Source organism: Lagopus muta, chromosome 14, assembly GCF_023343835.1.
Source record: "Lagopus muta isolate bLagMut1 chromosome 14, bLagMut1 primary, whole genome shotgun sequence".
NCBI lineage: Eukaryota > Metazoa > Chordata > Aves > Galliformes > Phasianidae > Lagopus > Lagopus muta.
The window spans coordinates 6,082,745-6,110,432 of NC_064446.1; the positions used below are offsets into that span (position 1 = coordinate 6,082,745).

The window sequence follows — 27,688 nt, forward strand, 5'->3', positions numbered from 1 at the left end:
CCAATTTTTTTTTGGGCGCTTTCAAGGCAAAAGACGTAGGCATTCCAGTTCTCAGAGTAGTAAGAAAATTATCTTTAGAGATTTATTGAGGGAATAAATACAGCTTCGCTATCTGATCTCTTCCATTCATTCTAATGGCAACATGTTGCTCTGCAACCATTAATAAAATAAACATGCCCCATACCAAGGAATAATGCTGACCATACTAAAATAAGTGAGTCAATATATTGCTCAAGCATGTAAATACACTAAGTGACAGCATAATTAATCCTCAGTCCATAATCAATGAAGAACAGTAAGGTCTTCTGAAAAATTGAAGACACCAGAATGAGAATGAATTTTCTGTGAGTTAAAATGTTGAGTCACCAGTCAATGAATCCTCCCTCAGGAGACTGTAACAGATACAAAGCACCAGCTCAAGGACAGCCAGAGTTGTAAATTGAAAGCTATAAAAAAAAGAAAAATAATAATATAATGATTGTGCCAGCATGTTTATAATTTATAGGCTGGAGTTACAGGTGAGAAATAGGGGTTAGCAGTCTGTTATAATCTGAACCAGAGTCAGTAAAGTAGTACAGAAACACTAAATCACCACTTCTCTCATTGCATGTAGTTTAAAAACATATAATAAAACTATCAAACAAAGCTACTTTCTTTTAGGGTTTGAAGCTGGAGCTGTGGATACCAATTTGTTCAAAGCTAGAGCACTACTAGGGAGTCCAGCAAAGGAAAGCTCTTAATTTTTGTTATAGTCTTTTTTCTTCGCATTGGGCACTTGGCATAGAAGTACAAAAAGCACTGTGATCTTTTTTGTCATAATTGAGATGGGCAAGAAAATGAGTTCTACTTCATATCAAATTTTGGTCTTCTCAAATATAATTCCATTTTGATAATCTAATTCAAGGTACCAAAGAAAGTTTGAGTGTGCATTTAAATAGACTGAAGCCATAGCCTTTAATCCTTCACAGTGCTGAGTAACTGAGAGTTTCACATTTCCCCTCTCTGGATGAGTGTGGAGGTCAGCACTTTCTGCAGCCAGGCAGGAGTTTAGCAGGTCTCTACTCCTCATAAGCAGGGGAGGCTGCCCCCATCCATCCCCAGCTGTGACTGAGCAGCTTCTAAAAGGTTTTATATCAGTATTTCAAACTCCTCCTTAGAGAACAGTGAATTAAATGGAGCATTTCTGCATGTATTTGCTAATAAACGGACAGGTAGCACTGCACCACTTCTAATCCCTTTTTAGTCAGTCGTCTCTCCAAGTGGGACAGTTTCTCATGCTTCCCATGAACAGAGCAGTCATTAATGCTATCAGTGTTGCAAGATCCTTTATAATGAATAGGAAAGTACCAATGTACAGTATATCATGACAGACTTAAATCCATTCAGATTTTCCCTTAATGATAAAGGTCAGCTATAAATAACTAAAAAAATTAAATAAGCAACCTTCAATACATTGCCTGAAAATTTGGCACGATTACCATTTGAGCTGCAACTCACCTTTCCTTACTGATGTACTGCATTCTTCAGACATCATGAGCTGAATTTAACCCGAACTTTGGAATACCAATAGCACTCAGCATCCTTCAACCATGAAAGGACGTTGATGTAAAAAAAAAAAAAAAAAAAAAAAAAAAAAAAAAACTTTCCTGATTAAATTGTTTTCTGATTGCTATACCTTTCATTTAAATTCCAACATTTTTCAGCGTGCATTTTCCCACTGCTTAACACTCCCAGGGAGGACAGCTACAGCATTAACAACCGCTAAAAATTACCACTAAAAAAAAATCTTGAAAAGAAAAATCTTGAAGTAATGCTATTTCAGCAGTGAAATTGGTAGCTAGTACCAAAGAGCACAGCCAACTTTTACACTGAATAAATCCAGTAGCGTGTATTTCTGCCTGCATTTAGTACTCTTTCTTTGAAACAAGCCTAACAAACTCACTGGTGGCCGTGTGACAGACAGAAGCTACGAGGTAAGCTCACAAGCTATGTCTTTAGGGGGGCTTGACAAAGCAAACTTCCTGTGATTCTGAGTAAACAAAATCCAAATAGTCTTCTGTCCTCAGACTGCTCAGCAAAAAAATATTTCCCTCAAACTCTACTACCCACCTGTCAGTGAAATCTGAAGATAACATTAAGCTTTCTGATCCATCACAGGTTCCTCGATATTTGTGAGGGATGAATCGGTGCGGTGTGGCAGTGACCTATCAATAGCCAAGGCTTACCACCAAATTACCTAGCAGTCTTTAAGGAAACACTGTTATACAAGGAATTTTCCCTAATACCAAGGAGCTTTTAACATCCCAAAACATTTGGTATTAGAAGAAATGTATTAGTTATTTCTTAAATAGCTTCAGACCTTTTCAAGACAAAAGTTTAATCACCATGGCTTTGGTCTAGCAAACCAAAAGTTGGAAATGAAAGCTGTGAGATAACAGGAAAGTCCAGGTCTGCAGAATAGAAGTACCACATCCCTTATTCCCAAGTAAATTTCTTAAAAAATGAAGACATCCCAAGACAAATTCTTAGAGTTAACATTATCTATAAAGTTAAAAGCAATCCAACATAACAGGAGAACCTTCACATACTATCGGAGAGAAAACTGCTCGCCAGAAAGAAACGCTCCCATCCACTTAGGCTCCGGCCTCGTCCCATTTGCAGTATGTTGCAATTAACAGAAATTTCTGGAAGGTATGCAGTGCATTTATAATCTATTTCCATAGTATACACGTAGCTATAAACTAGGCTTAAGCTAGCTAACTCAGGACCAGAGCAGCACAGAGATCATCATAAGATGAAAAGCCTACGCTAGAAGAACCTGCTGTTTTCCTGCCAGCAAGACAGCATAAAGCCTCCACAAATGCAAAAAGCCTTACTGATACTTCAGAAAAGAAAGTTGAAGCTAAGCACAAACCTGGAAGAGAGATACATTTATGAAAAGCCTTCTTTTATCTCAAGAGAATTTAGCATTTCTGTAGGCCATAGCTACTGTAAGGTCATCTCAGGTAGAGAGGTCCAAGCCCTCTCAGCGTTCACTATTAGAAGCAATGCTTCCAACTTTCCTGAGAAACTGAAACACAGCAAGTGCAGATTGTAAGGCTAAGTGTCAGGTGAACTCCCTGATCCATGTCAGGTAATAAATTGCCTGGTATGTTATCCAAGTATCAGCATCAGAATAGATTCACATACACCAACAGGTGCAGGCAGATCTGGGACTGGGGAAAAGACTAACGCACAATTTTAAGTGTGATTTATGCCCAAAGGACGTATATTTTAGGAGAAAAATTGCATGTACAATACGGTATATTTCCTCAGTTTTACTTTGTGAAAAATGAACGTGAATAACATATTTCATCTTCACATCAAAACAGTTTGCATATCAAGCATTTTTAGGTATTCAACTAGCTATTCCAAACTGAAATTTTGAAAACAACTGCTGCTTCGTATGCTCCCAGCCTTGGTAACAGAGAATCTAGATATCTTGAAGAAGCCATTTTTAAAGCATTGCCTACAAAGGAAGTACTTGTACATAAGAAAGCATGTGTCTCTCCAAACTGTGAAGGAGGTGACAACTTGTTTCTATCACAACCCTGAAGCCTTTCAGAACTGATATTCAGGCCACACAGTTACACTCTTAGGGCAGTATCACAGGCAGCTTCAGGCTTTAATGGAAAGCTCATCTCCCAGAGTCAAAGCCACTGTTGCTATTTAACAGCATAAATCCACAGAACTTGGTCAAATTTAGAATAATGTATAATGCTTACTGAAACCAGCATAACTTCACCATACACATTTGTTTTCTCCTCGAGAAAAATAAACATTTGACATGCATGTATATTTGTATATAAATTTCCATTTGTCAATATTTGTATTTCCTGTCTTAAGGGAAGAACCAAGTGCACTGTGCATAAAAACTTCCACCAGGTGAGCCCCAGCAAATTAACACTGGGAAGTTATAATGTGCAACAAAGAGGAAATACACTGTTAAGCTTGTTGGGCTTGTTTTCAATAACCTCCTTAGCAAATTTACAGAAATCATGTGGGTTGCTATTTTCTTTTTCTTAACCTCATTACGGGTTCTTGAAAACATGAAATTATCTCCATTCTGAGATCAATTTGCCTGAGTACAGCATGATGCATCTCTGTGATCACAGTTGTAGGATTAAACATGAGATGAGAAAAGTTTTTATTTTGCCAACAAACCTACATAGAACACAGCATTCAAACAGAAGTCACTATGTGCACACACCTTAAGCATTTGGTGTCAGCCAGATAGGATCAAAGCAGAACTGCTGCTGCACTGTGTGGGATAGAGACATATAGCAAGTCCTGACCAGAGGAATGCCATTACAGACTGCCTCTAAAGAATTGACACAGGCTGCACGACTGCGATGGAGCCGCCCTGCATAACATCATGTTATTCCTGTCTGCAGCTCTTTTGCAATAAATTAGCATTGACACTGTCAGAACTGATTTGCTCTACTCTCTTTCTGTTACTCTAGCATTCCTATTGAGAAATTCCAGCAGGACTTACAGCACCGTTTGTGGTGAAACCAGGCTGGCACAGTAGCTCAAAGCCAGCGACAGTACTTGAAATGTGAAGGTGTATAGAAAACTAACACGCAAACAAGGAGAAAGGATAGGAGCGTACCTATGCAATCTATCACACAACTGCTTCAGGTTTATTTTAAAGGTATAGAGTGGAGAAAGGCTTATTCTAGGTATATTCACCTATATGCCTATCTGTAGATACACAGGCAGACAGATTTACATACAAACATACAAAATGACTTACCATATACAAAGTGATTTGTTATATACTACAAAAACCTAAAATCTTTGCATTTAGTCAATCTAAAAATCAGTTTTGGGGGGGCAAGTTTTCAACAAATGTTAAGAATTACCTAGTATTTTATTGACAATTAAACATCTACAAAGGGAATTAATTAACATCCTTAATAATTTCATCACATTCATTGAAAAAGCTCATTTTTAATTAATCTGAAACTATTCAATACATTCAACTTGCACTAACCAGTATTTTCATGCTAAATGCATTTTATTTTTTATTTTTGTCTTTTAAGAAAAAGAACTTTTTTACCCTGCCAGGTTTGCTCAGCTCCCTTTTTATCTAAAGATATTTCTCACTTCCTTTCATGGAATGAATGCTACTCCTTTCCATGAACATTGTCCCTTTTCCATACAGAACTGAAATCCCATGGTCCACATACTACACCTTTGCCTTTTTGACCTTGGGTCAAAAGCCCATTTCCTGTTACAAGTGTTTTCTATCAATTGTTTTAAACCAATTTTAATTTAGTACAAAATTGCTAAATATTTCAAGAAAAGTCTGGAAGATTATATTAACTAAGAATGACTTTGCAAGTTCTGATCCCTCCCTGCGTGTCTACATATATTGCCCATATTCTTATATCTAGCACATGGACTTCTTTGGGAATATATCACCTTGCTTTTTTTCCTCCACTGAGTCTTATGTAAGTACCACAGAAGAATATAAACATCAAAAAAAGAGATCTGCAAAAAATGCCAGCTGCATTTTCTCTGTGGTGCAAACAATTCCTGGCTTACTCTTCCCTAGGTACCATAAGAGAAAAGGGGCTCCTTGCACCATCTTGATCCTGCAACTCACTCTATCCCAGCCCCGAGTTTACAACAAAAAGGGAGCGATGCATCTCTCAATGTGCAGAGCCTGGGGCTGTCCTCTCAATGCTGCCTGCACGGTCCGGCCACTGATGCTCTCCAGACAGGTTTGAGGTTCCCTGCTTACCTCCTGCTGCAGCACACGGCTGTGTGACTGCCACAGCCTGCTGACTGGCAGCGCGGCTGCCTTCGCCCCGAGTCGCCTGTGAGCGCTGCAGTCCTTGGCGGCCAGGTTGCACACAACTGGCTCACCGTGGTGGTTTCTCTTGGTTGAGAGAGGGGTTCCATGCATATCAAAGAGCATACTCTGGCTTTGTGGAGTGAGAGGCTCTTAATAATTAAACTGACATACAGACACAAGTCTGAATACTTAGTACCATGTAGTGGAAGCAGAGGAAGAACATCAATGACTTTGTACCTACTTAACTACCCAGTTCACAGTGTGCTTTCTGTATATACACAGTTCTCTTGCAACTCAAAAGGAAGAAACATCAATTAAACAAACTTTTAACTCCGCTTTCATTGGTTACATACTTGAGAGAATAAGTAACAAATAGAATGGATGGTGTGGTAACTTCTAAAACAAACACCATTACTTCTGATAGGCAACACTTAATTGGTACCATAGAATGTGTCTGAAATATTGATTTAGTTTGTGTGGAGAGGGAACTGAGTCCCAACATACTTTGATCTGTTCTTAAATATAAATGAAAAAACAATACATTTACTATAAGGTCACAGTGGGAACAAACAGGATCAGCTGAAGCACACGCAGCTTGTGATTTATATTCTGAACCCACAGGCAGCAAGAAAAAGAAAGACTGATAGCATCGTCTTACAATCAGATTTTGGATCATGTTGTGCATCTGAGAATGCCAGCAGAGTCCATAGCTGTTTCTTTCTCTGCATTCTGCAAACAAGTCTTTTTCAGCAATCAAACATTTGCCTTTCTATCCTTTAGTGCATGCAGCCATACATAAATAGTATTTTAAGCAGCAGTTAAAAGTTTGCAGGCATATAATTATCACTTTTTTTTTCTTAATCTGTTGAATGTCACTGAAAAGATTTTAAAAGTTTGTAAGAGAAGAAGATGTACACAGCCATTACATTCCTGTCTTAAGTTCTCCAGGACTGTAATCACTCTTAAGCACATAGAGAGATAATTGAGAGTTTAGCTGTCTATTTGAGGAGCAAGAAGGGTGCAAAATTACAACAGCCATTGACAAGATTGAAGAATATTTTCATATACTGCAGTGATCAAGTTAATTTGAGAGGTAACTCTGGGGGCTTTACGGATACTCAGAAGGCTTAGCCAACAAGATTTCAGCAAGATTGCCAGTTGCCTCTCCATCTGCTTCAAAAGGAACTCTTGGCAAGCCTAACTCTCACTATTTCCAGTTGCTAGAGAGACACTTTCAGCCTCAGGATGAAAGTAACAATGGTCTTTCCTTCCAGTAAGTAGCATTATCACTTAAATGTTCAATAATTTTCACTGTGGAGGTAATATTTGGGAGCTGAATCCACAAATTTGCTCACAGAAGCACTTAGCAGTTTATAAGACAAACACTGAAATTAAAATAAGAAAAAGTTCACCATATTTTTCATTAAATTTGGAAGCATTTTTGTTGTTGTTTAAGCAAAGTCAAACAATTCACAATGAATAATTCATCTGATGTATCTTCTGTTTGCTCACAGAATATCCTTGAGTGGTTTGTTGTGATCTCAGGTATATTCCCTTTTTAAAAAGTTTACCCTCAAAATTTAGACAGATTCTGAATTTTCTTGATACGATCAATACTCCCAAGTCAGAAAGCTGAATATTAATTCTCCTTTCCTCTGATTAGAAAGGAAGGACTGCAATTCTGATGTGCACAACTTCAAGTCCAAATTTAATATTAAGCTGCTGTGAGCGTACCCTCATAAAACTTTGAAGTGTATTCCTTTCCCTTCTCCCCCCTGAGGAACTTACCAGCAGAACAGTACCACGTGAATGATCACGAACAGGAGGGGCATGAGAAGAGCAAATTAACTCAGTGTAGTTCTTTGAACTAAAAAGAAAAGTATTTGCAAAGTCTGGGTTTAGGGTATGACTTTTCAGATCTACAGAAAGGTAAAGAACAGGTATTCAGCAATTCTCATTTCTCAAATGTGCTGAGTAAAATATCTATGTGCTCATCATCCAGCATTCTAAAGTAAAGATACACTGGCTTGCCCAGTCATTGTTCAGATTTGCACTTTACAGGACTGAAGTTACAGTAACAGAAAGCTTAACAGTGTCCCTTTATTAGTGCCTTATCTTTGCCTTGTATACACTAATCTGAGAAGTGTTTAGTTGTAAATGCTGACCCTCATGGTTTCTGTCTCCTCAGAAAGGTGGTCTTGGCAGCCCAGCCCAGCTCTACTACGATAATTAAGGAATCAGAGAAGAGAAAAAAGTGCACGGGTAAAGCTGATTATAGATAATACAAAGCAACACGCTTCTGGAGAAACTGATCACAGTTGTCTCAGATTCTGGCATACACATATTGCCTTTATCTGTTTGGGTCCTTCTTTGATTACATTACAATGTAGTCTTTCAGTACAGATGCATTTCAAGGAACCATCAATCACATCATTTCTCTGTACAACATCTTCTAAACAGCTCTACAGAATGCAGTACAGCTTGCCTTCCTTACAAACTCAACACCAGCAACACCTAGATTTGCCTCAGGTCCACATATGTGCAATGGCAGCTTTAGGTAACAGAACACAGGCCACTAGTAATTAAAATCATATTGATTATATTCTGTATCACAGCGCCAGTATAAATAATGCTAGCGTTCTTATAACGGAATAGAAAATGCTAAGTGGCTATGTGAATGAGCTACTTTCATTTTCTGTAAGATACCATCAGAAAGTGCAGCAAAATATTTGAATCACTCTGGTGAAACGCATGTTTTTTCAAAAGTTTGACTAATATATTTTGAAAGAATTTAACCCAATAAATGCACAGAAATAATCTTCTACTGAGCCCTATAAAAAGCTGGGATGTCTCAGTGCACTTGGGATAGGAATACGTATAAAGAACACTTATCGCTGCAGGCTGCGATTTAGAGAAAATATATTCATAGTAATTCTTCCCTTCCTCAGCATTCCATAAAGAGGGGGTGGCTGTCTCCATCTCTTGCACTATGTTTGCACTGTTCTTTGCACTTAACCGGTCAGTCAAAGCAATCCACAAAGCCCACTACCAATGCTATAAAATTCCCCAGGATATTGCTGGAGGAAAGAACTATATCAGGTGGCTCTTTAGTTGCTGCAGCATTCTTTAGATCTGCCAGAGGCATGAAGAATTTGCAAGTCAACATGTTTTAAGATGGATTATCCTTTTCAGAAAACGTCTGTGGGGATGGTTTAAGGAAAAAATCCTTTAAAAACCTTGTTCCTGCTTTGCTTTTTGCGCTAAACACAAAAAGAAATATTCAGAGAGGTTTCCTGGATAGATAGCTAGGTGGGGGAAGGGATGATTTGACTTCATATCACACCCATTAGAATGGTTAAATCATCTTTTCAAGTGTTTTGTTTCTCACTCTTTTGGAAAACATATTTGTATGCATATATACAGACACGTATCTGTACACACACATGCACACCCCACAACACACATTCAAAACATTATGAGATAAGCCACTAACATCTGTTTGTCCACCTTTACAAAGACAAAGCTACGAGAATTATTCATTTCTGCATCACTGCAAACTGCATACATTTCATAAAGAAAATTAACCACAGAAGAAAGTTCCCAGCAATTTAACAGATACAGGTGAAAATATAATGCCTTGGAGGAATATCAAATATTGGAGCATAGCTTAACTACTGAATTATCCACTAACCTTCTCTTCCAGCTCTGCCTTGGGGATACTACAAAAGAAGTTTTAAGAATTAGGTGGAAGGACCTGAAGGAAAAGTCACGTTAAAACTTTTAAGGAGTGGCCTAGATCTTGACCTTACCTCAATTAGCTTGGACTTGCATAAAATAGGAAAAGGTTCATGTGGGGGAAAAAAAAAAAAAAGATGATAGTGATCAAGTTGACTCGCAGCCAGGCAAGAAATCACTTTTATTGGACATGCCATGAATGATAAGAGTGGCTTAGTAGTGAGATTTAGTCACTGTAGACACTGTCGTCCGAATCATCTGGGAAAAAACATATATTGCAAAGCACTATGCTCTTAATTTGCCAAAATGTAAATAAGGATCTTCCTCAGCATTGAATTACAAAAGAAAATACAAGCCCTGCACCTGCTGGATAGCTGTATAGTCAGTAATCAACTCCAGCTGAAGATTTTTCACTAGTTATTTCCTTAAGATAACATGCTATGCTGCTCAGGGTCGACCTTTAGGATTTAGAGGAAAACCTGTATCGACATATATTGATTCTCCCTGACAACCCAAGGAAGTTCAGAGCCTAGCAGAACAAGAGGAGCTAGCTCAGCACAGGGCTGCTCCAATTCTCCCGTGCGTGACCGGGATGTGGGAAGCCCCTCACAAAGAACAGGGGCAGCTTGTCCTCTGCCTTGCTGGGGGCAGGGAGCTGCCCTGCTAGGCATAAGGAGAGTACCTGCAGGCATCACTACAGCAGTAGTGCAGGGCAGGAAACCAAGCAGTGGGTCCAAGGTCAGTTCTTGTGGTCAGCCATAGCCAGATCTATCATCTCTGATGGCAACCAACAGACAAATGTGGGGACTTCTGTTTCTATGTTTTTTTTTTTTCCTGTCCTTTTCTTAACCAAGAACAAGCCTTACTTAGAAAAAAAAAGAAAAGAAAAAAGAAAGCAATTCACTTTAGTGACCTTGGTAACACGAGGCAGTATTTTTAAACACAGGTATTGGGAGTAATCATAAACTCTCCAAAAGTAATCTCCTGCTGCTGCCCTCTCCAGCGTTTCTCACTCCCTTGCTGTTACAGCAGACCAGCCAGCAGACAGAGTATGATCACTGTACTACTGCCAATTTAAAAAAGCACCAAACAAAGAATACTTCAAATAAAGCCCAACCCTAAGCACACAGCTTCTGCTTGAAGTTCTTCAAGGCTCTTAAAGTTTGTAATACAAGCTTCAGAAATGTTAACAGCTTCATCATTATAGATTAATTTACTTGATTCTTCTGTGGGGTTAGAAGGATGAAGGCTTACAAAAATGAAGGACCAGTGATACTTAATCTGCTAGATCATCCACAGGAGTATCCATAGGGGTGTGCAATGCATCCATGAGCTGCTAATGAAAAGGTGGGTACAACGTCTAGGACAAAGTCATTTAGAAACATGCATCTTCTTTAGTGGTTCCTGGTAGCACAAGCAGTATTTGCTTTAGAGCATGTAAAGTTTTTTGCACTTTATTTTTTTATTGTTCCTAAAGCTTTTCATTTGCAGGCTTACAAATCAAATTGTACTTACAAAATTCAACGTATCTCAGAGTCACGTAACAGCTAAAGAGAACTTATGCCTTACAGATGGCATGACTAGGTTTCCTCCAGAGTTCGTGCTTTTCTTTCTTCCTCAGTACACCCAGTATGTGTGAACCTTTGCCTCACCTCATTAATTAGTTCAGTTCTCCAGACACACTGAAGACTCCATCCTCTTCACAGGTAGCCAGTCTCCAAGAAAACAAAGCACAAGTTCAAGCCCTTCTTTGAGGTGGTTTCTTAAAGGTCTGTCAATCTTCCCCTTCTAAGGAGAATTCTTGAGTCTTGAGGGACTTCATAGCTTCTCTTTTCTGTCAACGTGCTAAAGATCTCATCTATAGCTTTCAACTATTCCCCTTTCTTTTAACCCTCATACTCCTGCCCACACTCTAGTATGTCCGTGTCACATTCATTAGTATATCTTCATATAAACTGAAGTTCACCTTCCTGAATTTTGATTTGTTTAGTGTCTTAAATAACAGAGCAAATTCTTTTAAGTACCCTTCCCAAAGTCCTCAGTCCAAAAGGTTTTCCAGTCTTACTTCACTAGGAACATTCAACTCCTTATTTTGAAATGTACATCTCATCTGTCCCTCCACACTGCAAATCTGCCACTGGTGGGGTCTTGGCTGCTGCAGGAACAAACGTCATGGCACCTTCAGCATTCCTAAAAGGGCAAGAACAAACTTCTTGCTATTTCTACTAACACAAAACCTGCTGTGTGTGGCACAGTATGTCAATCTCCCCTACATCACTTCTTGATTTCCTATTACTGACCATCCAAAGTCTTGAAATCATTTCATAAGCCTTCAATATCAAGCACACTTGGAGCACTTGCATCTGCAAGTGTTCCAGAAAACTTCCTCAGATGGTGATTCAAAGGTGACAGCCTTTGTTTGAATCACCCAAGAAAGACTTCAGGCACATGCACTCAGAGCACTACTTCCAACAAAAGGGGGAAAATCTACACTTGCTTCCTACCAATCTGCAGAAGCATCATCAGTGGCATTTCTTTTTGTCCATCTTGTGGCACTGTTCATTACAAGCTGATCATTACATTACCCCTTAGACATGCATTACTCTTTAGTTTTAAGAATCTAGAGTCCAGAATGAACTGCATGGAGAAGGCATGTCAGACTGCAATTACTCACACAGGAGTTGAACATTCCAATCAAACTGAGTACTCTGAGTTTTTATCAATTTTTACATCTTAATATCACAATTATCATCATATTCTGCTATACAGATATTTCCTATGTTTATATCAGGAAAAAGATACTACCAATGGAATGATGGCTTTGTAGGAAATCGTCACACAGTCCTATTAGTAATATAAAATCAGTCTAAATCAGAAACTAATTTTGTTGACATGAAACATGCCTTATTTAAAGCCTATGTATTTTTATTTCTGAGTTCCCCTTCAAATCATTTTTATTGTCTGACTTAGAATAACTCCATGTAAGACCTGAGTTTTTCAGCCAAGAAGCCATTACCAATTCAAACATCAAATTAACTTGGCTTCCAGTACAAAAGAAAGTGAACTTAGCTTGTTAAACTTCCTTTAAAATAGAAATGTTTTCTAACCTAGGGAGAATAGCTTTGACTTTAATACACAAAATCCTTTTACTGCTGCAAAGCTTAGATTTTTTACTTACAATGTTTTTGAGGCTCAGATCATGGAATAGGCAGATTTATATTTTGTGACCATAAATACTGACCAAATGCATGCCTACACCTTATCTGAAATAGGTTAACTGCACAGTAACTTCAGGTAGACATAAAAGTGATGTTTTTTAGTCACACTGATGGCATGCAACAGGCATGAACTAGAAGAGATTATATGTTGAAATGGTTAGTTATTCTCTGGGAAATAAATTACTAGAGATGTTGGTGGAGTTGAGTTAAAAGTTAGATTGTTCATAGGAAAATGCAAATGACTTCTTGGCAGAAAACATTTTCTTGGTCTAAAAGGAACTGCAGTCAGAGAGAAAACACAAATGAAAACTTGCACGTCAAAGAGTCCAATCTCACAGCAGTCTAGTCTTTAATCACAAACCCTGCACCTCCCTCTATCCAGCAGTCTGCCAAGTACCAGGCTCATTCTAACACAGTGCTGAAGAGCTGAAGAACTAGAGCTACACCATCCTGAATTTCACCTGGAGGTGCTTTCTTCATGGAAACTACAAAACCACATCTTTTGATACTTTTCTCAGAATCATAACATTGACAGCTATAGCAGAGGTGGGGGGAATGATGTATTTATTTGAGACCATTCAGCCAAAAAAGACTTATGGCTTGCTAATTATCTCCTTTAACCTTATAATCCCTTCTTCCATTTTGCCATCAAGTACGCTCTTCCTAGACATACCTGAACATTGAAATTTTTCACACTTACCATCTATGGCAGTGGCCCTCATTTTTGCAGGAAACAGGTGAGTATGGCTATCACAGCTATTTAGCATTTCTCTTAATGAGGCAGTTGGGTGTGTTTTTCTGAAATAACATACAAACAGCTCAAACTCACTTAACAGGATAAATAGCTTAGATTAGGGCACGCTTTTAGCAGCCTGTTAAACATTAACACGTTCTAGAATTGAGATTACAGACTGTCCCGTTCACAGTAACACACTGCAGTTCAAACCTGCAGCACTGATTCACTAAGAAGCACACGAACTGAACAATCCCATTTACATTACAGCACATTATAACCTCATGCATGCAAACATAATGGTGTTGTGATGGGGAAAGTACCCACCTTGATAAAAGGGAAACAGATGCCTCATACGAAACTGTACAGAAGGAAATTTTAACTGGTTTTCAATAATTCTCTGAAGACACATTATCATGTATTAGACCAAATTCTTACATCATGAAGTCTTTTCTATGTTTAGTTTGTTTTGATAGTTTGTTATGGCTGTGCATTTAGGAAGAATGCATTTCTAAATTGTTATCTCATGAGTATATGTATTTAACATACAACGTTTTCAGAATGGTATTATTGGAGATAAATCATATACTTAAAAGGTCTTTATTCATGTTAAAAACCAATGTGTGTTAAATACAGGGAAAAGATATGGTCCAATTCCTCTTGGGAAAAAATCCTCTTGTTTTCTTCAGAATCTCTGTAACAATTGCACACACACAGAAATACACAACAATACTACACTGAAATCATGATGATAGGGATGCTGTTTCTCCTCACAATGGAAAAAAATCAATTACAACAAGATTCTATATTTGAAAAAAATTAGTAACAAATAGAAATCTTATAAACGTATATGTAACTATACATACATATATTCTAAAGTTAACCAAGATTTATTTGCTAAGAATACAAAATTTCCTTCAAAATAGCCAGGAGGCTTTTTAAACAATATTTTGGGGTATACAAGAACAACTAATAACAGTGCTAATTTATTTATTGTTTCATTTTTCTTGGCACTGATATTCAAGTTTGCAGATATTACTTGCTAGGATTTTAGCATGAATGGCCACTGGGTGCCACTGTTCTGCTGCATAGCAAAAAGAGCTGAAACAACATTTCTGTTGCAGTAATAAGTCTTCTACTATTAAAGTATGTTGCTACTGCTGTACATACCCATCTTTTAGAAATGGCATTGCTACAGAGTTCATAGTGAGATTCTACATAGCAGAACAATAGGATAAGTGGCACTAAGAGATTGGAAAACCTCTTTAAACTCAACAAGCAATATCACTTCAGAGAAACTTTCTTATAACAGTGTATTTTCTACTTAATAAAAGATATACAGCAGCTAAGGAACAGGGTATCTAGGCTCAGTTTCGATATTCTTTTGCTATCTGACCTTGTAGGTCTCACTGGGGACTATTTCTGCCCAGCTGTGCCCAACTGCTTTTACAGTCTATAAATACCTGTATCGGATGTCCAAATGTACATGGAAATGGAATCTAATATATGTAATTGGTTTCCAGAAAATACAGTATGTGTGTGACTACAGAAACCACGCAGTACAATCAGTGCTTTAAGAATATGGTTTTCAAATTCAAGCTCTCACCTTATTTTCTTTGGTTAGAAAATGCCCTTAATAATGAGCGTGTACTTTTTATCATGAAAAACTCTACAAGGAGAGACCTTTACGTAAAGTATTGACAGTAGGTTCTGGCAGTGGTAAAAATCCACCTTAGGAAGCTGGAGTCCAGGTGGAGCTGGCAGGCTTCGAAACTGATAACTGTGCTTGGAACGGACGAGCTCAGGGTGTACTACAAGTCTCTCATTTTGGATCCAACTCAAAATGTAGTATTAGAAACTACAAATTGTTTCCTCGTAATGAAAACGTATTTAAGGTCTAATCTCATTTATGCCAACGAAGAGACAAAATGCTCTCCAGTCCACGGTATTAATAACTAAACAAGGACAAGAAACAAAGCAGATTGTGTATTTAATATATAAAAAGCAGAAGGATCATGGCAGATAACGGAGCAGATCACAACAACTTAGGCTTATAATTAACTTGGGTTTATACTCTTACAGTTTGAAACTATTTCCCCTTGTCCTATCACAGATGATCCTGTTAAAGAGTCTGTCCCTTCTTTCTTACAGCCCCCTTCTAGACAAAAAAAAAAAAACAAAACAAAAAAACCTGCTCTCAGGTGTCCCCAGTCCCTTCTCTTTTCCAGGCTGCACAGCCCCAGCTTCCTCAGCCTGTCCTCACTGGGGAGATGTTCCATCTCCTATATCATTTCTGTGACCCTTCTCTGGATGCACTCTAAGATGTCCTCATCTCTCCTGTGCTGAGGACTCCATGTCAGGGCATGGTACGCCAAGTCAGGTCTCACCAGCACAAAACAGAAGGGCAGGATCACCTCCCTTACCCTGCTGACCACAGTGCTCTTTATGCAGCCCAGAATACGGTTGGCTCTCTGGGCTATGAGGGCACGTTACTGGCTTGTGTCCTGCTTGCCATCCACCAGTACTCCCAGGTTCTTTTTGTCATGGACTATGTCATTTTGGCTATGCTCTATCCTTACATCCCCCAGCTTGTACTAATAGCAGGGCTTGCCACTACCCAGGTACAAGACCTTGCGCTTACGCTATGTATAAGGTTAATTGTGAACTCCATAAAAAAAATACAGTATGCATCTCAAGCACCTCACAGAATTCTGAAATTCATTTTCATTCAGAATGAGGTTTACATCTTTATTTATTATTCTTAAATAATATTTCTGAGTCTTCATCTACCAACAAAATAGTTCAGTGGCATCACTCTTAGGGAGTTCTTAGACACTCTGCTTTTTGCCCACCATCTTTTCAGAGGAAGTCTGTCCAACTGACTCCCCTGCAGTTGCTGACAACTTCTGATTCTGATTAAATTCCCTCACCCATACACTGCAGTGTTCCTAGCCTTCATAAAGTTCAACAATAAAAAAAGCACAGCAGGGTAATAAATAGTTTGAAGGGAGTCCTAAGCTCCACTGTTGGTAGCCAGGTAGGTAGAAAGCAAAAGAGACAGGAAGATGACAAGATTGTCTGTACTTCTTGCCTTTTGTGTTCAGAGTTTAATAGGAGGTAAAAATTGGTTTCTGTATGGTGCTGACTGCCTTCCCTCTTCTGAATTGACCAGCTCAACAACTGTACAGTGAAAACGGTTCCACTTCAAGGAGCTAATGGGCAAGGGGCAGATCACAGCAAAGACAGGTATGACCTCAGGGCACTTCCAGCTGTCCTTGTTATATTAAAAGTTTTGAAAACAGCTTTTTCTTTAAGACAACAAAGATCAATTTTATGAAAAACAGTAAACACTCTCTGGCTTACATAATTGGGATGTATCTGAAAAGTAAGGAGAAACAATTGAGAAATGACAAGAAGTGTAAATATATAGCTCACATTCAAATTATACACTGTATGCTTGGCCAGTTCAGTGAACTGAAGTTCTGCTAGCAGCAGGCAGGAGAAATTTCACATTGAGAACTTGTTTTTCATAGTGGTCTCTAAAGTAATCTTCTTGTGATGGGAACAGAACGTACAGTTAGTTTTCTCTCATTATATTCATATAAAATACACAAGCATGCCTTGGCTATAAAAGCCACAAAGCCAGTTACTTGTCTGAATCAAAATATACTGAGAATATCTTTTCAAATAATATTTGGATCTGCTTCCTGTACCCCAGTCAAACGATGCTGCAGCACTCCATTTGTTTTAAAGCAGGCAGAAGATACAGATCTACAGTAAGAGCACATTTCATGCTTTGGTAGAAACAGAGGCAAACATATGGTTTTCACTTTCCTAATTTCATTATAGTTCAGCTCTTCTCAGCAATAACTGTCTCTCCCATAATATTTCCAAATGCCCTGAAATACTCTAAGTGAATTTGGTAACAAGCAAACTGCTGTGTTTTTCTGTTCATTAGCATGAACTGTCTTGTTTCACTTGCCTATCACACCAATGTGATATGGCATAATGCAGTGTTCCGCAGTGTAACCAGTCAGAGAAAATTTAGAAGGCTACATGTTTGTTTTTATACTTAATTCCCAACAGCCTGTGTATTGTCCATTAAACAACCCAGGTAATTTAATAGTCTGACTGCTCAAGAAGTAAAACTTCTTACAAGCTTAGGTACTTGCTGTAGTGCTACTTATCTATGGATTTCATTCTGCATGCAGACATTTCTAAAAACATTCTATTCCGTATTTGCCTTTTATGGAAACTCATGTTTATATTTTTAAGGCATTTTAATAAAATATAATGTAAAATCTTACAAAGTTTGGTGCAATATCCACTGTCACAACTATTGATGCGCTTGAAAACTGGAAGTTAAGCAAAATTGGCTGCGGATACAAACACTACAAAACTTCAAAATTTACTGCTCCCATCAAAATAACTATCTATCAAATTATAAGTAACTAAATACCAAAAGTCACCTTTGCAACAAAAAAAAAAAAAAAAAAAAGGCAAGTAAACAGCTACCACATAACATTCTGTATATTACACACACATACTTAACCTAGGAGTGCTCAGAGCCTGGAGAACATTGCCCAGAGCATTTTCCCCAGGAGAGCTGGAATCCACTCACTGTAAGGAGAAAACGCCAACTAGGGAGAAACCCTGCTGAGGATTGCAGTGAAGTGTGGGACTTCCTTCAACCACATGCCTTTTTCAGGGCTTACAGGCATCAGGGTTGACTCCCACACTTCGTGTCTATCCTGTATGTGCTGAAGAAACATACAACAGAAGGAAAAGTAAACAATAAGGTGGTATTACTTTTCCCAGATGAAAGTCACACTGTCTGCTGTATATCACTTAGTTTTTCCCTCTTTCAAAGCTGGCAGCTTTCTCAGCAGAGAGCTGATGTCAGATACAGATGCTCCTGGGGGAATCCAGATGTAGTTCCTAGAAGGGAATGTTGGCTCATCATGACGCTACACCCACACCAGGTAGGAGGTGAGCTGTCCCATCACTGTTCTACATTTCCTGCCAGGCACAGCTGAGGTGAGGGCAGCTGCCTGATCTCACAGTCTGAGGCATTAGAGAGTATCTCACATGAAAAGTTGAACAGGTCTAATACTAATCACGTTAAAAACTTAAGTCAAATACATACATATACATCAGAATTAGTTAGCATTAACACATCTGATCTCTTCATGTTATTTCTCCATAATTAGAACTAATTTTTAACATTAAAGCAGTTCAGCCTGACATCAGAAGTTCCAGAAATACTTTTGTAAAAGAGCTCAGCATCATCTGCCATGCTTACCAAAGCCGGGACCTAAGGCACCTTGGCTATACACTCTCATTCAGCACAATGTGAGAAGGACAAGCAGAACTCAGATCCCCTGAATCCCAGGGTACTTGTTCACCTCCTGAGCGAGTACCAGGAATGAGAGGAAGGCTGAGCTGCACAGCCCCAAGCACAGGGGTGCTTAAGCTGGGCAGTGCCAGCCCTCAATACTAGTTAGACTTCCAGATTCTCTCTCTCAATCCTGTTCCAGCTTTGTATTTCTATTTCCTATGCACGTATATGAATCCAGTATCAGCCTGAACATGGGTTAATAAATTTAATCTTTTTATCTCAGTTTTCTTCTTGTTGCAATTGTTTTCTATTAAATAAAAGTAGCAACATATAAAAGGTCAAGCAGGGTTGAACTTAATGTGATTGCTTTCATAGCATGATACTAAACGTTATAAAACACATCCAGGGAAATGACCTTTAGTCCTGTAAAATTCAAACACTTAAAGCAAGGGTAATTTGGTGCCAGCCAAAACCTATTTTACTTGGCCTTTTATTGAAAAGATGCACCAAATTGCATTGTGTGGTGGCTTGATCAGGAAGAGATTACAGGTCATCACAAGCTCTATAAATCACTGTGTTCCTGGATAAGAAAGGAACCAAGATACTACAAAAATCAGAGTAGTAATACCCTACCAGGTGAATATCTTTTGCCTCTCTTTTGCCCCAAGTCCTGCACCTATTTACACAAATGGGAAAAATCTTATTCAACTGAACTCCAGTTGCTGATGATTTTGGAGTACCACGTACTGTTAACATTTCTAAGTATCTACAACATAGTTAGAATCTTAGGGAAGGCATAAAGGAAACTATTTCTACTCAGAAGTATGTCATCTCAGATAATATTGTGCTATTATTTTTCCCAAAGTAATGCTTTTGTTTATACACTACAAATGCCTTACTTTAACATCCGACCACTGCAAAAACCTGCAGGGCTGTATTTGAGACATTCTGGAACACTGGAACATGGCAGACAGCAATGAATGTTTTACTTTTAATTAAAATATACATCTGTTGCTTGTAAAATCCATATATCACATCAAAAAAAAGATGAGCACAAAGTATTTGATACTCTCCACGCTGAAATAAATGCATCAACTATTAAAATAAACATGTGTATTTCAACATAAATCGATCAATATCACATACAATATTTCATTCACCAAATCAGTTGCATCCCTGTTGAATCACTGCTTTTTGAACACAGAATAAGATGTATCATCTATCAAAACAGATCTCTCCTGTAGTAAATCAAACTCACCATCTGATTCCAATATGTCTCCTACTGGCTCAAAAATATCACAAAATGCATCAGCTCTGTTGCACTAGAAACATATTTTGAAGAAATCCTGAGCAGAATACCTCTAACTTAACAACGATAACATTTAAACTGAAACGTATTTAGACCAAGATTTTGAATTCCAGGCTTTGAGGGTGCTTTAAGGCACCCCACAAGGAGGAGGTGCTTCTCTTTCTCAAAGAGCTGCAGGGTTTCTGCTTGACTTTGTTTCAACCCTCCATGCACTTCATAGCTAGAGCCAAGCTATGGCACCAAGGCACATGGTGTCACCAGGTTAGCTGTCACAGATCTCCAAAGAGAAATGTCAGCACTTCTCTAAAAGGTTCAGAGCACCACAGTCAAAGTACTGTCAAACACAGACATGTAAATGCAATAACAGACCAAAAATCCTGACACTGAGCATGGATCACCAACAGCCAATCAGCAGGGCAATGTCCCATAATATTGTTTATAGCTGTCATATGCTTGTACCTTCCATTTGATATCAAGCTCATTCTTGGAGTTTGGGTGACTGAATCAAAGCTGCATGTAGGCAAATACTTCCTTGTAGACCTTCAGAGCAATCGCCCAGCATAAATGAGCGTGTCGCACATTTTGTAGAACATAAGTGGCAGAGGGAGCAGTGTCCTCCTCCATCATTACTCAGTGAGCAGAGCACTCACTAAAGTGACACAACCAGCCAGCAGACGCGACACTCCATGAGCCTGACATGGCAAGAACCAAGCTTTTCTTAGTTACTTGGGTGTTCTTTGGGTATCCAATTTGACAACAGAGAGCATGGGGGGGTGGGGGGGAAGGAAGGGAATTCTATGGTTCCCTTACAGGTAGTCTAATAAGCAACCCCAGAGGGACACATACTGAGGCAGAAGTGAAGCTCCCAACTCTCCACTTCAGGGCCTGGCAACATTTCAATTAATGTGGAGGTCAAAGGGCAAAGAACAGATTTGGTTTTCAATCTCTGTATCTTGTAAGCAAACCACTCTCTGAATTTTCAGCTATGCTGAAAACCTAACAATTAATATCACGCACATTAAAAGCGAGCAGACTTGATACTACAGAAACTGTCAGGATTAGATCAAGTAGCCTATAGAAAGTTTATAGGACAGTCTACCTATCCCAGCCAGCTTCAAAACTCTGTTCAGAGGTGGCAAAACTTGTTCTCCTTCCATTTGATATCCCCAAACTTAGGATTTAGTTTACAGGTTTGTCTGTAGAATTCGCCTCTTTTACTGCAAGCTGTTAAAAGGAACAACAAAACATTCTTGTAACGAGCATGTTACTGATCTCCAGTTCCTTATTATCACTCTGCTCTGTTGATAAGAGCATTGATTATAATTGCAGTTTTGGCCAACTTAGATTGATTGGAATGTAAATTAACAAGAATTGTGCAATTATGTCAAAAAGAAGTGCCTATTCTCATGAGACAGTTAATAGACCACTGCCTGATATGCTACTTACACGCAGAAGAGACTTCCTGTTCACAAGCATGGAAATCCAACAGAACTATTTTGTTCTGTACTTCAGTACTCTTCACAAGAAGATATACCATAAGGTTAGCAATTCCAGACAAATCCAGTAAATGGGAAAAACAAGTGGGGTGAGGTGTGTACCAAAAACGTGTTGCCCTCAAGTCTGATGCTATTAACTTGAATACTTTCTGTGCATTTATTTAATTAAAAAAATCTGAACAGTATGAACAGTTTCTGAAGGCATGACCTTACTGAGGTTCACGTGTATCTTAGATGAGCATGGAAACTACTGAGCCAGCACACAGCTCAAGCAGCACAGTGGGTGCTGCTTTGTTCCACCTCCCCTGCTGCACATTGGCATAGCTAAAAGTTGCAAAATGGATAGCCATTCTTTTATCCAAAAGTACAGAGCACGTTTGGCTGTGACAGCAGGCAAAACAGGTGATACAAGCTCTGGCCATGGGCACAGCAGGAAAGCCTCCTTTTGATGAGAAGACTTTCCAGTGAGGATCTCTGTGGTCATGTTACAAACTGCTTTAATGAGTAGATTTATTGAAATTAAAAGGTTCATAGATTTAACCTTCTTTCAGGAATTACTTCATAAAATAAGCAGGCAGAGAGATTAAGTATAAATTAAATATTTTCTTTTGCAACATTTGTAGTTTTCCATACTGCATTCAGAGAGCTTCCAAATGTTGTACAGGACAGTACACAAAGATTTATTTTTTGTTGCAGTTTTTTTTTTGTCCCCACTTTGTGTTATTTTCTTTCAAAGAACTTCTTATCTGGCATAATATTGTAGTCTTTCTACAGCTAGCCACTTAAAAGAGCTTAAAGTGATTAAATTGATTCTGAAATGGCATGTGCTGGAATGTAGGAAACAGGGGAGAATATTTAAAAGGTAACAAACAGTTAATGTTGCTCAAAGTTACAAAAACATAACTAAAATTTAGGGCTTTGTTTGCACTGCTTCAACACTGAAGAAACTCTTATACTGGAAATATATCTGCAAGAATGTTAATTAGAACTATATAGAAATAAATAACAAAAATCCCTTAATATTTTTTAATTATGACATCTTCTTAAGTAAAATTTCCTTAATAGAAATAAAAGCTAATCCTTTTTTTTCTTAAAGAAAGCCATATCTAGCTTTAAGCAAAATACCCATCAATGTAGACAAAGCCTCTCGTTATTTCTTTTGCACCCAAGGCATACTCAGGTACTCCATTTAAAGTCTTCCCCTAGATGAAGTAAATCAATTAAACTCAATCAAATCAATTACAAATCCCTGTAACGTTATGATTAGCGAAACATTCTTGGTTGGCTTTAATAGGAATCAAGCAGCTAAATTCCCCGCTCTCCACTTTGCTTAAAAATAAAGAAAATCAATTATTTGGAACATTTCACTGGATCACAGGATTTGCCATACTATTGTTCCACCTACTCAAGTGTATTCTGTCCAGAGGTAAAAGCTTCTTATGTTATCTGTGGCTAAACAATATATTATACATAAGAGGACAATCCCCCTCCTCTGCCCCAGTCCTCCAGGTGAACAATTCACTTGCTGATACATGAGACAAGATGAAGCAATCGTTAATTCACACAGCTGCTACCACACTGTAAAAACTGTTACTAAAATTAAGCTGCATTTCCAGCATGATTCCTGATGTGCTGCTCTTCTGTATTAGCACATATATGAAAATTTGAAATACTCGCAAGCTCAAGATCTCTCATGTCCTTCTTCCCTCACTTCTGGAGTCTTCCACTAGATACAAATGTACAGCTTGTCTAAGCAGATTGACCCAGATTAAAGAGGAGGAGAGTAGGAGAAGAGGAGAAGGCTCAGAGAAGGTCTTAAGGCTCTCTACAGCTCTCTGAAAGGAGGTTGTAGTGAGGTGGGAGTCTGCCTCTTATCCTGGGTAACAACAATAGAAAAAGAGGTAATGGCCTAAAGTTGCACCAGGTGAGGTTCAGCATGGATATTAGGAAAAATTTATTCTCCAAAAGCAGTTACTTGCTGCAACAGGCTGCCCAGGGAAGTGGTTGTGTCACCATCCCTGGAAGTGTTCAAGAAACATTGAGATGTGATGCTAAAGGACGTGATTTAGAAGAGAAATATTGGTGGTAGGTGGACAGTTGGACTGGATGATCTTGGAGTTAGAACCATACAAATCTATGATTCTGTGACTTAAACATCTTCCCATTGAGTAAACAAGCACATTCACATGTCTGTAGATGTGTTTAAGGTACAATAGCTAAGCAAAATAGACTTTCTCAAGTTCTCTACCCATTACTGCAACACTGTCTCTTATTTTGTAAGACAACATTCTTCTGAAATTTATCCAAAGCAGATATAATCTTCTATGGCAATATCATTGTAGTTTTAAGCAGTTGTGGAACCACTAGAAGCTATGGAGATATATTCTTGGTATGTACGAGAATAAGTCATGCTTAATACAGAAGCAGAACAATATTAAGGTGAGTGGGGTCACTGGAGTTTCTCAACATTCATGTCTGCACATGCAGAAAATATACTTGCCTGTGCTAAGACAACACAAGTTTCTATTTGTAAAAAAAATATATTAGCAAAATTCTCTAGCAAACCATGCAATTTACAGGCCATCTAATGGGCTTTTTTTTTTTTTTTCCAATCAAATGACTTCCATCCGTCTCTTTTGCTAGCAAACATCAATATATTCTGAAACAGCCTAAATCATTGCCAAATACCTTCTATAGTGATCGTTACAATGTATGACCCAGAAACTACCTGAGGTAGGTATCCATACTACAGAAGGTCATCATGCTTCTAATTTTTCACTTACAGAAGTGAAACCATAGTTCCCCAAGTTAATCTCAGTTTTAAAAGAAATGTTATGTCTCTTCCAACTCTGCACAATGCATCTCAGAGATTGTTGTTTCTTTTTTCTCCTGTCTGTGTTTTTAATAGGAGTGAAGCCCATTATTCATACCTCTGCTTTTAATCAAAGATAAGAATTCTGTAGAGAACCAGAAAATTGAAATCAGCTCCTGCAACCTAGAGCTGAACAATTATGACTTGATTTACAAGGAGCCACTTTGCTACATATTTAAATGCAGCTCTGCCACAAAATTTGGGGACTTCTCAGATAATCAAAATGCTACAGATTTAGCACTTTTAATTTTTGCTCCATCTCCTGCCAGCTTGAACTCTGATTGTAATTACCATTTCATCTTTCTCTGAATGACATTGTTTTATCAGAGGAAGATACTGTATCTGGAGTCTATGCACGATGATTAGTAACCATCCAGCTTTCAACAGGAAACAATAAGTGTGTCCTGAAGTGAAGCAGGATGGTGTGTAATAACGCAGAGCCAGAGATAATCTCAAGCCTCTCAAGTCTTTGAGGCATAATTCATAGCCCCAAAATGCTGCAACACATGTGAGAACAAACAAAAGTAACTATGCAGAGACCTAGAACAACCTTCCCCACCCTTCCCCCCACCTCCCCCCCTAGAAATTGACTGCAGAGGGCAGTTTTTAAGTTATGAAAAGGTATCAAAGCCTAACTGCTATCAGACCTCATTGGTATTTAGCTACCTTTTGTGTCTCAAAGTCTCTCAATTGGACTGATCTAACTCAACTAGCTGCTAATCACAAAAGCACACAGGACAACTTGCTGTTATCAGTTTTTCTTAAGAATCTTCTCCCTGTGTTTTGTTAGAACAAATACATTAGAGAAAGGTACTTTAGCAGCATTAGAGAACTACCCTGGTTGAGCTGTGCTGCCGAGATGGAGCAGAAGACAGGGATGGGTGCTGCAGCTGCTCCTGGCCCTATGTTTCACTTGACAGACATAACAATCTACAGATTGTTACACTACAGACATAAGCAATCAAGCAGTGATCCCTGCATGATGAAAAATACCACGGAAGAAGTCTAAAACTCTAAAATAAAAGCAACATAGAAGCAGTAATAGTGTTCCCATATCAGCAACATCTTTACATTTCAAATTGCAGAGGCATAGAGCTGTGGAAAGTGTGCTAAGCGTGAATAAACTCAACTGGTACAAAACCACAAAGCCCAGTATAATAGTAACAGAAGTTTCTTCTGCTTCCAAATTCTTCTCCTTATTATTAGAACATCTTTTCAAGTAAAGAAGAAAAATCACTGATAAAATATCAGAAAGAGTAATAAACTGACAAAGAACAACCAAAGATCTTTCAAATCACTTGCAGTTAACTCCAATAGGAACAGGAATACGAAGATGAAAGACGCCCCAGTGCTCGTACCTGACACTACACACCATTCCTGTGGCATAAAATGTAACCTATAATTCATGCTTCACCTTAAAATTTGTGTTGGTAATGCTGCTCCCTCTGGGTTTTATGCTTGTTTTTTTTTTTGTTTGTTTGTTTTTGGTTGTTTTTTTTTTGAAAGCCCTGGTGCCCATATACAGTCACCCTACATTTTGCACACTGTAAATGGTCTAATTCCACTTAAGGAAAGAGCACACAGTGCACTTTTGATCCCAATGGCTAGGTTTCCAAGATAAGTAATAAGACACTACCTCAAAAGAGTATCATGCCAAACACACCAGGCCTCCATTTACAGCTGTTACATTTCTAAGTTTATATTTTACATGAAGGCCTTCCCCATATAGGAATACTTCACGTAAAAGAGATCATTTCAGGGTTCTGAAAAATCTCTTAGCTGAAGAGAACTTCTGCTCATTTTTTTTTAAAATCATACAATATAATTCTTTAGGAAAAAAAAAAAAGCACAGAATTAGAAAAGTGAATGGAAAACTGAATATATTTCACACAATAGAAGATAAAGTCATGTAATAGGAATCACTTTAGGAAAGACCTAGTGAAAGGGAAGGGAAATCTCACCCACAGCCATATAATGAGAAGCACATGAATAGAGAGTGATTACTCACAGTTCTGCATACAAAACAACCATAAGGTGGCCTATGAACTTCTCAGGCTAGAACTTACAAAAAAAAAAAAAAAAAATAAAAAAAAATTTGTTTTTTTTTTTTTTTTTTTTTTTTTTTTTTTTTTTTTTTTTTAAGAAAACAGAAGTTGAATGTTGGAACTCCAAATCGCAGGATACTGTGAATTAAAAGTTATTCACTTTCCACTACTCAGTCAAACCTGTGGTGATTGTGCCCACTGAGGACCATAAGACACAAAAGCTGAATGCAATCTGTGTCTCAGGAGGCAAATGAAACAATTGGTGAGAAAACAGGCAAGAGTAACAATAGAGCCGTAATTCACTGACATCTCCATTACGTCCTATGCAACCACTACTGGATTTACAGCAGGAATATGGTAGACTACATAAATCAAGTCTGCATGAAGCTCTCATTTGCTCATGCTAGCTCTTCATCACTTCATCCCCCCACATATCCATCGTAAATGAAAAATAATATGCACTTGCTCTCAAACACACGTGGAGACCTGCGAATTAGCAGCTCTGCCTAAGAGCAGCCAAAAAGAGGCAGCTAATTGGACACCCCTGTAGAGATGCCTTCAATTAGAAGAAAAGATGAGCAGTACTCTAAAAAACTAGATGTTATTTATTATCAAATAATGCAAATCCACACATCAGCTTCAGGTATGTTTATCCCTATTATGTGATAGAAAGCACAGCAATGACAGCAGAGAAGCAAAGTCCTAGGCCACAGCAAGTGCGAGTTGCTCAAACACAACAGCCAAAGGCACAGAAATAAAGGAAAGAAGCTACTTACCTTCAGAAGTCCTCAGGTACACAGGCATCTCCAGCAAAACACCTCACCTCCACAGCCAACCCTTAAATGAGGTCTGGGAAGGGGTGGGGCCAGAATCTATTCCTTCCAGTCACCTGGCCGCATTGCATGCACTGAGTTCCCCTGGGTCTGCCCTGCCTTCCCATCAGGTGCTCAATCAGTGCTTCAGGACATGACTGGACATGTCTGCTACACTCTCCCTGCGTACCTTTGTTGCAGGAAAAAAAGTATCAAAGATGCCCAGAAAAAGAGTAAACCCTCAAAACAGAGGATGATGGTTTGTCTCTGCTGTAATCCAGTAAGGTT

General features: G+C 38.5%; 1 long non-coding RNA gene across 1 annotated transcript; it reads right to left on the minus strand.

Moving 5' to 3' along the window:
- LOC125700279 (uncharacterized) lies at positions 1-27,396 on the minus strand. The gene is made up of 3 exons (XR_007379841.1): positions 27,365-27,396; positions 1,498-1,581; positions 1-446 (listed from the first exon to the last, which is right to left on the minus strand). It is a non-coding gene; the product is annotated as an uncharacterized LOC125700279 (long non-coding RNA).
- Positions 27,397-27,688: the final 292 nt, after the last annotated feature.